Below are 12,955 nucleotides of genomic sequence, written 5' to 3'. Positions count from 1 at the left end.
AACTCAATTCTTGTATTAAGAGATATAAATAAGAAATAAGTATGAAGGAGGATTGCATTTTTTAATGAGATGCAAGTAATGGCATTTGAAGTCTTTTTTATAGCATTGTACCACACAAGAATTCCTCGGGCAAATTTTCATCTCGCTTTCAACTTGAATTGAACATTGTTTTGTATATATGCAGAAATATAGCGCGAAAGAAGAAATCACACAAAAAACCCGTTGCATACGGCATAGAATCTAATTGAGTGCACTTCGGAAGCGACTTCGAAAGTAAGTGACGATGTAAGATATACACAAAAAAATAATTCAATAGAAACTAGTTCTCTATAATATCGATATTGTATTAAAATTATATGCATTCTGTAATAACATACCCAACTATGTATAGCTCCCCTCAGCAATAACGAACGGGAATTGAATTTCTTTAATCTTCTTTTAGATGATTTTTTTGCAGTGTAGACTGATAGAAAATTCTTAACATTTTATTGTAATTTTCCTCATTTTTCAACTCCTTAACTCACACAAACACTCACACGCGTATAATTTTTATAAATTTTTTTATCACAAAATTTCTTTAAAAAGTAGAAAATTTTCAAAAATTCACTCAAAGCACTTAATAGAATTAAAAAATATTTTTTCAAGTTTTATTTATTTTGATTATTATCGTCTACACTGTTGAGAAATTTCGGCACGCAAAAAATACTCTCTCATTCTCGTTTTTCTCTCTCAGAATTTTCCTTGTGCTTATCACCAATACACATTTAAGGATTCTCGCAAAAAAAAAAACATATAAACCAACAACAAGGATAATCGATAAACGATGAAACTTTTTGCCAATAAGACAACTTTTCCAATCCTATGAGACAATCAATGTCTTGTCAAAACCTATCAGCAATAATCTAATTTGAAGAGTTAGCATGCAGCCGTGTATAAAAAATAAACATAAAGAACACTTCTTTATTAAAATATATCACAAACACTACAGATTTTGATTTCAAATATGAATCTATGTATATACATATATTTATTTATAACAAAATAAAAATGCGAGAGAGCGCACACGGGAAAAATCGATGCGGAGAATGCTTTCGGTACAAAATCAGTTGAACAACTGAAAGAAAAAAAAAATTTGTTTGTATGAAATTGTTTGAGAGAACAAGTAACTGAATTTTGTGTTTCTCCCAGTTTTTCTTCGTTCTGTTTTGCTGTTGTTTTTTTTTCGTTTGTTTCATTTAGTAATGTTCATAGCATGTAACAATTGTTTATGTCTTCTTTCTTCATTATTTCATCTCAAATAACAGACAGACTCGTGGGTAAATGATGGCTAATTTATATGAGATCTCATTTAATTTTTCCCGCGCTCAATTTTTTTCCCTTTCAACTGTGCTGTACAAAATTTTTTAAATAAAATATGTTGTTTTTTTAATGAGACATGGTCATGAAAAAAGAGAGGGAGTTAAGTAAAATAAGAGAGCGATGACAATAAAAAAGATTAAAATTATAATATAAGTGACGAGAATCGTGACGCTTGGGAATTTAAGAATAATTTTTCCCATATACAAAATGATTTCAATTGATATGAATTATTGAAATGTATTTCCATCTATCACTCATGCATATAAATCTTATAACATTGTCTCTCTTATAAGAATGAATATATGTGAACAGCTGATGTGAGTGAGTGAGACTATATGAGTGAGAGTGAGTTGATTTGTATGAATGGATATGCACATGTGTGCGCGATGCATGATTTTAATCATCAATTATGCTTTGATATGCATCTTCTTCACAAAACAATAATTTTATTAAATCAAAGAGAATTAACTCACTTCCTCTGTAATATACTACTCATTGTTTCATCTTTATAATCAATTTTTTTATTACTTATAACTGCCAATGCGCCGTTCAGAGTTTTACAAAAGTAATTTCAAGCATGCTTTTGTGTTATGAATGAAAACCACCGACTGAGGATTCATTGAGATCACTCAAAAGTATCGCAATTTTTTCGGCTTCTTCAGAATTCATTAAATGTGATTTATTTTCGGTTCTTCATGCCTCAACACTTTCTATTTGGCTGTAATTTGTATTTGCTGAAATTCACAGTGTGATTTATTAGTGCTATCTATTATCATTGTCATGTTGAATATTTAATATTGAAAAATTATCTTAAGGAAATTACATTGGGTGATTATTATTTTTTGTTCAAATTGGAGATAACAGGCACTGTGCTCAATGTGTGCGTTCATTTATAATATCAAAAGTTAATGCACTCGAACAGTGTTATCCAAACTGTATGTCGCTGCAAACTTTGACTATAGACATACGATACAACAAAAAAGTAAGTCATTGAGCTTTGCTGGAGAAAATTTTAAATTTACTAAGAATACAACTTATTTATGCAGATTAAAAAAAATTTACAGCTCACTCGAGCTTGTTCTACAGTACAAAAATATGTCGCGTCACACAGTTTGGACAACACTGCACTAGAATGATAAACAATAAAGCTGTTTAATAAACATAATAGTTATATGTCAACAATGCAATTGCATTATTTTGCGTGGTGCATATTTTGGGTATAATTTAAGGCCACTTTTTTTGAGCAGTTTTCGTTTGACAAAGAAATCAACATTTACTCAAAAATTATAAAACTATTTTTAAAATACTTTATAAACTAAATTAAATCAGATGAAAGTCAAGCCTAAAAATAGATATAAGAAAGGATTGTGGAATGTCGGTCTGCTCCCTAGAGACAGTAGTTACTCGTCTTTAGAGAGCTTTATATCACATCGGCAGATTCAATTATACTCTGCTTGATGCTTATTACATCAAAAAACATTAAAAAACTTTTTCCAAATGATATCTGAAATTTCAAAGATATTCTATTTTTAAAGACGTGGTTGAACCATAGTAGCGTATTCTTCCTACAACCTTAAACAGTATAAATATATAAAAACATTCAGGTATACATTTATAATGATGACATTAATTAAAATTAAATGTGTTTAAGTTTTTATAAAAAATATTTTTAAATCTATTAATAAATCGTTAGATTTAATTATGAATTAAAAATTCCCACAGAAACATTACCCCTTAAAGTTATACAAAACCTAACAATCAAGATTATGTTGTCAAAATTAAACAAAGCAGATCAAGTTGTAATCAATAGTATTCACAATTATATTCATATTTTAATAATACCAACTGTTAGTTAATGTAATCAATACCAAAAATTGCCATTGGCACATAAACTTCTAATTGGCAGCAAACATAATCATCATTATGAGTGTTATAAGTTGAAAGTTTACTTCAATCATTCCAAGTTTCTAATTCTCTTTGACAATTTCCAAATTAAATGTGCTTCAATAACTTTACTTCTATGTCATGATACATCCAAAGTTTTCTTATGTTACATAGTACACATATTCATTCAATGACCATACTATGGACATTTTGATTTGCTTCTCCTACCCCTTTTCTAACACCATAATTAGACAAACAAATGTCCGAAAATGCTATGTAACTTTATGACAAGACAAGTGGGAAATTGAATGTGGGATATTGAGAATGTCACATAAATACCCTTCGAGAAAATCAAAATAATATTGTGGAATTATTCATGATGTATTTGGTTAATTAACAGATATTATTTATCGGAAATTCGCTTATATCAAGTAATACGAACGCATGCTTTTAATTAATAAATCGTATTTAATTACGTTTGAAGATACAAGTGACTTCGATATGAAATATTTTCATTGCTTAACTATTTAAAAGGTTTTTAGAGATAATGAAGGTTTATTAGCTTTGAATTTTTCATACCAATAATGATTGATGTGCCATTAGCATGTCCTTACCATCTTTACATGTTCAATTTTCTATTGTTCATTACAATAATCAACTAGCTTATTACTTAACATTATTAAATGATTGATGAATTTTTAAATAGTGTTAATTTGAAAGTAATTTGGTTACAGAGTAAGAATCTTGGTTTATGATATTGTTGCAAAGTGAAATGTTGGTAAAAGTGGGGCCTAAAAATGCTACTTTTAGTGTTCCGTAATTTACAGATATTTTCCCATGTCAATAAGGTTTTTGTGATTAGCAATATGAGAGTCTATCGTCTTCAAAAGGCAAAACAAAGCAAAAACAAACTTCGTGATTTCTATAATAACAGTCTAAATAACGGAAATTAATAATAGAATCCCAATTTATTTTATAATAGTTAATTGTCACCAAAACTTACCAAACGACTGATGGTTACATTGTAAGGTTGTAAGCATATATGGCATTCTTATGATATTGGTGGAACTTCAACCCTACAGACAAAGAGTTTAAATACACTTATAATCTTCTTATAAGCTCGTTTTGATGGAAGCAGTAAGTACTCCGAGAAGGTGAAGCACTTGATGTTTGGTCAGTTACCGAGTCAGATTAACAGCCTCCCAAACTTTCCATGTTCTGTATTTAATGGTCTGTAAAAAATTACAATAAAAATGATTTTTTCAGGATTGAATGACATTAAAAAAAGAACAAAAAAGCTAAACCCTCGCAGAAATTGATCACTGGTAAATATTTGAATAAAATTTACCTCACATTTCGTGATATTTTTTCTGATAATCATTTTAAAAGATCTCATTTCACATTTCCTGAGAAAAAAATTGAATTATAGTCTACCTCCAGAAGAAAAATCGCAAAATTTCAATTACAATTGATGTTCAATGATGTTAGAAGAGAAGGAATTAAGATATCAAATATCCAATTTATTTTTTATGTGCCTCAAGGAATAAGTACTCTTTTTAATTCCTCAAATTTCTTCTTATTATTCCTTTTTGCCACTTGAACGAATCGAAATTAAAAATTCTCTCAGTGAGATCATTTCAATTTTCAATTCAATTCCATTTTTTTTTTTTCTCTTTTCTTATTCGACAATAGGGTGGATTAATTTCCTTTCTATGTTTTTTTCCCTTCCTTCTCACTTTTCCTGAATTACGAATGAACACTTTTGAACAAATGAATTTTTATCTCATTAATTTTTCACATTTTCTTTTCACATTTTTTTCTCATTGCCTTTTTTAGTTGATTTTACTATATACCTACATATCTACATGGAATAGATACATATAGTCAGAATAGTCAGAAGTAAAAGAATATATTAGAGAATTTCTTCATTTTCCTCTTTATTGAATGAGAAAAGAAAAGAATTAATTTATAAAAGTGAAAAAAAAAATATGAACGAAATATTTTATCGCTACTGATTCCTTCCTTTTCACAGCTTTCCACGCCATAAATTCAAAAGTGAACAAATCCCCTTTTTATTCATTCCAAATTCATCGTCTCATCGTCTTTCTATTCTGAATGAATATAAATATAGTCGATGGTGTGGATTAACATTATCAGCAAATGATTTTACACCTTCATTAAATGAAATTGCTTCAAGTAGAATTAATTAAAGCGCGATGAATATAAGAAGTGAGAAAAAGGTACAACAATGAGCTTTCGGCATTATATTTTTAATAAAATTAAGAGAAAAGTTTTAAAATAATTTATCGTTATTATTTTTTCCTTGTTTAATGCATTAACTCAAACTTGTATGCTTAGTCAAATGTTTGCTTACTCATTATGTTGAGGATTCTGGGAAAATGTGAAGTTGTTTGACTGTTGAACGACAAAAGTTTTTTCATCATCTAAATAAAGTTACGGAGTAAGGTAATAATGCCTTAAAAACACAAAGTCTTAGAATTGCCGTGAAACATTTTAAGAATGATATTTAAGCTTTTCAATCAACAATCTTAGAATTGAACATAAGCTGCTCAATAATTCAATATCATATTTAACAGTATTAACACTTAGTAATAGCACCTTTCAAATTCAGCATGCTCAATAAGAAGTTGCATAAATGAGTAAATGCCACAGTTGATTGAAGGCGCAAGGATTTATTTTCAGATATACGCGATATGGTAATTATTTCTGAAAAGGGTAAAATGAAAGTCGAAGCAATCGAGTAGAAAAAATAGAAGTGAAATGAGCTGTTACGGGAATTAGCTAAAAATATGCATAATTAATAGTGCTCATTTACTCGTACGTCTCAACTACATAAAAGAGCTTTTACTTTTCATATCATAACAAAATTAAAGCATATCAAGGTATACCTACATGCTACGATTATTTTTATAAAGCCTTTTTCTTGTCTTAACAACAATACTTTGTAAAGAAAAACGAAAATAGAGAACAAAAATGTAAAAGAAAAATTAAAAGAGTATAGTGCGTGCTGTAATAATGAAAAGGCTTCTCATACAGCAAAAGTAATTCATTTGTTTGAAGTAAAATGAAAGCAAGTCGATAGTGGCAAAAAAAAAAAGTATGAATTTATCAGGGTCAAAAATCAACACGACATCACACACAAGTAATTAATCATAAGCTTTTGATGTTAATTGTTATGGCAAACGAGTGTGGCACAAATGAAATAGAAAATTAGAGAAAAGGAATTCTAGTTTCACATACTTTTGCTGTTTCCATTGTGTTTTCGCATAAATTAGGAATGTTATATGTGCTTAGTATCATAAATAATATAATAGCATACAATTGCCTTAATGACTTATACGAATGCGTCAATCAATAATGGCGTTATCGCAAAAACATTAGATTATTACTACTGTAGTACAAATGTCATTAAGTACTATTGGATTTATAACTCTATACTGGGAGAATTAATGACCATGTGCTGTCATGCTATATATATGCACTCTATTATATGATTTTATGGCCATCATAATTCTAATACAGCAAAATATTGATGTAAAATGTAGATTTGATGTTAATCAATTTTAATTTAAATGAAATAAAGTATATTTATTATAGCCTGAGCTGGTCGTAATTAAAGTTTTAAACTAAAATTTTTAACTGTTTTAAGAAGTTATGGCATGTTTAATTAATCCTGTAAACGATAACAAGGTGGATGATGACATGAAGCTAAGCAGGAAGAATCTCGGGATTTTTATTGGAGCTTTTATGAATCACATGAATAAAAATAGTTATTTATTTAAGTTAAACCTAAGTAATAAAAAAATTTGCATATATTATAGCTGATATGAGGAAACTGTAAGGTTCATAAAAGTTCATATTCTGTGTAAATGTCGATTATTAAGCTTTCATAGACTCATAAACTTTCAATCATCCATATTCTTTCAAAATGTAGGTCATTACGTATGCAGAGGAATAAATACTACGATAAAAACTTTGTTGCTCTTATGGATACATGCAAACAGCGCCATTCGGACATCATTGATTTCATCAAGAATAAAAGCTATTCTATGGAGAATTTGGCAAATTGAAACAAATCAACGATTGCATTGTCTCTTCGCATTTCTATTCCAAAATTGTATTCCATCTATTACAGTATATTTATAGCTTTCTAACTCGTTGATGCATCAATTAATAATTTAAACAGCAATTTCATTAAATGATTGCGACAAAGAAGATTTTAATTTGATTATATTACATTTATTGTATTAAGATCACGGATAAAAAAAATTACTTGGCTTGTTTTAAAACAAGCTTTATCAGAAAATTAAATCTCATTTTTATCACGATGATATTCATTCTGCGACGTAATGATCAAATATAAAATTTTATATCATATATACTTTGTTGATGCTATCCCTCTCGTCTAATTTTTTATTCAATAATGATTGTGTCTCTTGTTAATTTTTCGCGAAATACAAAAATTATCTAAATGCAGAAGATGATGCGATAAGGAGTGAGACAATTGTTTGATATCCGCATAGGCAAGAATAGAAATATTTTCACGTAAATGTCATAAATTTTTAGGATTCGATTGCTTTTCTCTGCCGCTATGTTTAATTCCCTATTCGAAATTTGATTCCATAGCTTAAATTTCCTATCACTTCTCGCGATGATAAATTTCATTAACTCAACTTCCTCTATTCGTTTTTGCACGCGTCATTTTTATGGTGCTAGTGGCGTTTTTTGGATAAAAAAATATACTAGCTATAAAAATCAGTAAAAAATGTTCAGAAATCCCCAAAAGGCACAATTTTGTTCATTTATCAATGAAGATATTCAAAAATTCGGAACACGTTTACGTTTATTCAAAAAAAAAAGCAAGTAAATGCTTTTCGTTTTATTATTCAGAAAATAGAATTCAAATAATAATCGTAATAATTGATAATATCTCTTAAACGACATTAAAATTGTTGTACAATATTTTTCTCAGCTTCTTCTTCCATCTTTTCCTCAATATAAAGTGTAGATAGTCTCAAGACTTTTTATTATTCATGAGTACCTTCAGCAACAATACATTTATTCCACAGATGCGAGAAATTTATTTCTTTCACTTTTAAACTTTATGTTGTAAAAGAAGCTTTTTAATTTATTCATATGATTTCGACCAAAAACTTGGGAAAATTCAATTTGATTTAACATAATTTTTGGTATTTTGTTTTCTTGTAGTTACTGTGTTATACACAAGTGGAGACCAGAGTCCCGAGCATCACAAATCGGTTGATCGATCAAAAATGCGGCAGTAGACTGAAATGACTCTCATCAGGTTGAATTCAACACTATGCCAAATTCATGCCAATCTGGTGTCAGATTATTGATCAATTAATCAACTTTTGCTATTCGAGAGCCATTCATAAATGAGCTCATACTCAAAATTTAGTACACGAACTACTCAATACTTAATGCATAAATATCAGAAAATCATTCGAGTATCAATCCTTGGTCAAGATTCAATTTCTCATAAATAGAACATATACATTCTTTGCTACATAAAAGATGCTTTGCAGAAACTATCCAAAACTTTTTATTTAAATATTTCTCAGAAGATTTTAAATCTTTGCTATCTAAAGTTTTTTTTTTCCCTCAAAGCCAGTACTCTTTCCCTTATCTCAATCTTCCACTATGATTATCTTTCAACAATCTCCATCCTATCATGTCTACGCTATAATAATATTGATGCACCTGTTAAAGAAAAACGAAAGATTTATATAGCTCATATGTACTGTGTGGATACCTTTTTGTATTAACTCTCACCTTATCGGAATGTATTGAGATAACTTCATCGTTTTCAGGTCAAAAAGATACTCTCGATAATTCTAGATTTATAGGGAACTATAGTTAAAATATTTTATGTCCGGCAAGTCCACAGTTCATGATTTACAGAAACATCTAGAAAAAGACTGAATTTTTGGAATTATTTATAGAAATTCCTTTAACAGACGTCTGAAAATGTTCCAAAAATGTATTCAAAAATGGACAAATCAGAAATCACCCTTCAAGAACTCAACTAGAAATAATCTTTGCAGACGATAAAAAACAACAAAAAATTAAAATGTTTGTAGAATGACCCTCAATCCTATGTATGTTAAGTAGATAGAATAGCATCATTCAAAGTTGAAAATATCCGAAAAAGCTTAAAATATAAATAAAGCATCATAGAACAGATATAAGAAACAAGTCTCAAACTCATGAGTATAACATCAAATCTTTCCATGAATATGAGCATATTACCGCAAGGCAAGGAAAGTCAAGACAGAAAAAGTTTTCTTTTTTGGTTTTTTCTTTTTCTGATCATTGAATGTCTTAAGCATAAGAAGGAATAGTAGCAAAAAAAACGAAAGATATAAAATACACAATCCATATGCGAATGAGCGCATACGAACATGAACATAAGCATAAGCAAGATTATTCAAACAACATGAAAAAGAAATTGGAGTCATGTTTGAGCCATAAGAAGAAATTAATTCGATTAAGAAGCTTTTATCTTTCATGAAAGTTCATACAAATGGAAGCACGATTTTGTGGAATGGAGAAGAAAAGAGACAGAACTGCTTTTTTAATTTGCATTATTGCCGCAAGAACTTTCCATCATTTCATGCTGAAGAAAATTACTTTAGTTTGCTTGTGTTTGCGTATGTATGAGATAAATTTGTGATATAAATGTGTTTATAATATAATGCCCTTAATGCGCTCAAAATATGTATATATTTAGGGTAGGAGTGGATACAAAATATATATATATGAAGAAATGAAACTTTACCCTCATTAATTTCCCTCATTCAAACATGAACAAGCTTTATATGCCAGACTGCGTTGACGCTTTTTATCATCATGCTCTGTTGCACTTTTTTCAGAAAATTTTCTTTGTATTTTAATTTCACTAAAATGTGCGTAGTGTCATATAATCAAAATTACCCGCATATCTTGTATGGGGAACAAGCCATAAAATTTAAATACATTAACAAAATGAGCAGCAGAAAGAAAATTCTACAAACAGACCATTTTTTTGAATCTGCAAAATGAGAAAAAAGTATTATTAATGAAGCTGGGATTTCACCCAAAAAAAAAAAAAATATTCATCACCGTAATTTGTTATGCCTCTGTTGTATGTTGCTGTAAAGCCTAGGGATATAAATGTAATTATTTTAGAGCTCTCAAAGCGTTCTCGTCAACAAAAAGTCGAGACAGCAAAATAAAATGAAAATAAAAATTAAATAGAAAGTTTTGAATGAAAAGCATACAAATTGTCGCAAAAAAGAAAAAGGTTTAATTATGTCAATGAATAATAACAAAGTGGTTGAGAATATGAGGAATGTAGGTGGGTAAAATTAAATACGAAAATCTCCCTTGATTAATTAAAATTTGAAAAAAGGACTTTGAGGAATGGAGTTCAACAAGTCAAATTTAAAAGCAGGACATGAAGTCAAAGACTATACGCCCGTGCTTGTGCTGTTGAATCAGAAATCCCAGAACCATTAAACATCAAATTTTAATTCATAGATTTATACTAAACAAAGCAATAGCTTAAACAAAAAGCACCAATTATATTATCAAATGGAAGAAGAATTGAAGAGGAGCAAAAAAGAAAAGAATAAGTTTATCGTATAGAAAGGTCCAATTTGGCAATCAACATTCATGACATGAATTGTTTTTTGTGAAGTGGATTTTGTTGGTCCGACCGGAAAGCAAACTTTATTTAGCTATTGTAAATACTCGTATTCTACCTTGTACTCAATACAAATTAGACAAATTTACACACAACTTTTGTCGGTAAAAATGTCTAAATCTCTTCTCACCCTCCTATTTCTCTTAGGACTCATTCTAACATAAACACTTCGAATACTGAATAGCAATGAAGCCTCATATAAAGTTTGAAAAGCATGAAACTTCCATTGATTTTCAATTATTGCTGTACACATTTCCTCAGATGTCCAAAAAGTTTTCGATCAAACACCAACAAAACTGTTCAAGGCTTAAATGGAACTTGTGTGATTAATTAATTGAAGCAGTTTGAAAAGGAAAAGAGATGGGGAAAGGATTTTTGTGTTCCAAACTGTTGATTTGAGCATAGTTTTCTCATTCATTTCCAATTTTCACGTTTGTTTGTCTTTTCTATTACCATCAATACGGACAAGTTGCTTCTAATTAGTTTTGATTGTATAGTTATTCTTGGAGAACAATGGAATATTTTTTGGGTGGAGATCAATCAATCAATGTGTCATAAATATTAAGTATTTATTTCTATTTAGGAATTTAAAAGAAAATATTGCAGAAATTCTCGTATATGACCGAGGAACTTTAGCGCATTTTTGAAGGCAGTGTATTTATTAACATTAATTTGAAATCATTGATGATTCGAGACACCACGTCATCCTAATTACACGGTGGAGCTGAGCCTATGTCTCCTATTTAATACACAATTAACATAGCTAATAATTCTTTTAATAATCATTCTATAAATTAAAAAGTTAATTAAATCTCTAAAAAATTTCATAAAAAATAATCACTGCTGCTCAACGAAAGGATATAATATCCAGTTCCATATCTCAATTTTTTTATTTCAAACTAGAGCTCTCTAATAAGTCTATTTGTCGATTTTTCGCGCCAAAGTGTATCATGAATTTTAATTTTTCGAAAATGAACTAAAAACTTGCTAAAAACGCTAAAAATTCTAGGAGAGTGATCCATTCATAGTACTGTCAAATATTTTTCAGTAGAGAATGCAAATGTCACGATATTTTTTATCGTATACCACTAGAAACTTTCCATACCTAATAAATTCTTCCGTCAAAATAATTGCATTGAAAAACTGAATTGTTGACCATCGATACATGCTGTATAAATCAGCTGTCATAAAAATTGACAGAATTGTCTGGCAATAAATATTTATTCTTCAGTATGTGCAGATTCAAGACTTACTTTAATATTAAACTGAGAAAAAAAAAATTCAATAGAAACTCTGACAAAACAAATTCAAATGTAAATTTAGTTTTAAACTTTACAAAAGCATGATGGGAATACCTCATGTGTGTTTTTATACTCAGTACCCAGTAAGGAATGTGGCAATTTATAGGACATATTACAGGATATATTTCATAGAAAATATGTTTACAAAAATTTCACATTTTAATAAAATAAAAATTAAATTCAAATTTTCAAACTTCAAATTTTTTAATAATATAATCCCGAGATTTTTCTGACTGGCATTAACGTGAGATAAAAAGTTTTCTCTTTCATTTAAATTTTTTTTTCTCAACCAACTGAGTGAAAAAAAGTTTTTTTTTTTTCATTCAACTAACTCCACTCCAACTTAAAAGCTAGAGAGATAGACGGAAAGGGACACTAAGCAGAATCTATTTCTAAATATGCATGCAATAGAGTTGAGTTTCTATTTTATTCTATTGTATCCTTTTCCATATTCATTCTCTCATTGTTGTTTTGAATATTAAATTCAATTCCCTTCAACATAAAATGACGGCAAACAGAAAATTGTATTGTTTAATTTTAGAAGCATTTGCAATGGGATATAAAAAGAGATACAAACAATAACAGTACAAAAAAAAGAAGGAAAAAAAATCATGATGATGATTCTAAAAGGTTTTTCACTCTATGTTAACATGACCATGAATGTACTAAAATTTAATATTATATT

This window comes from Chironomus tepperi, unplaced genomic scaffold (genome assembly GCF_022539635.2).
Source record: "Chironomus tepperi strain 1889 unplaced genomic scaffold, CSIRO-AGI_Ctep_v1 contig_425, whole genome shotgun sequence".
Classification (NCBI taxonomy): Eukaryota; Metazoa; Arthropoda; class Insecta; order Diptera; family Chironomidae; genus Chironomus; species Chironomus tepperi.
The sequence above is the reverse complement of the archived record's forward strand: the minus strand, read 5'-3'. Positions refer to the sequence as shown.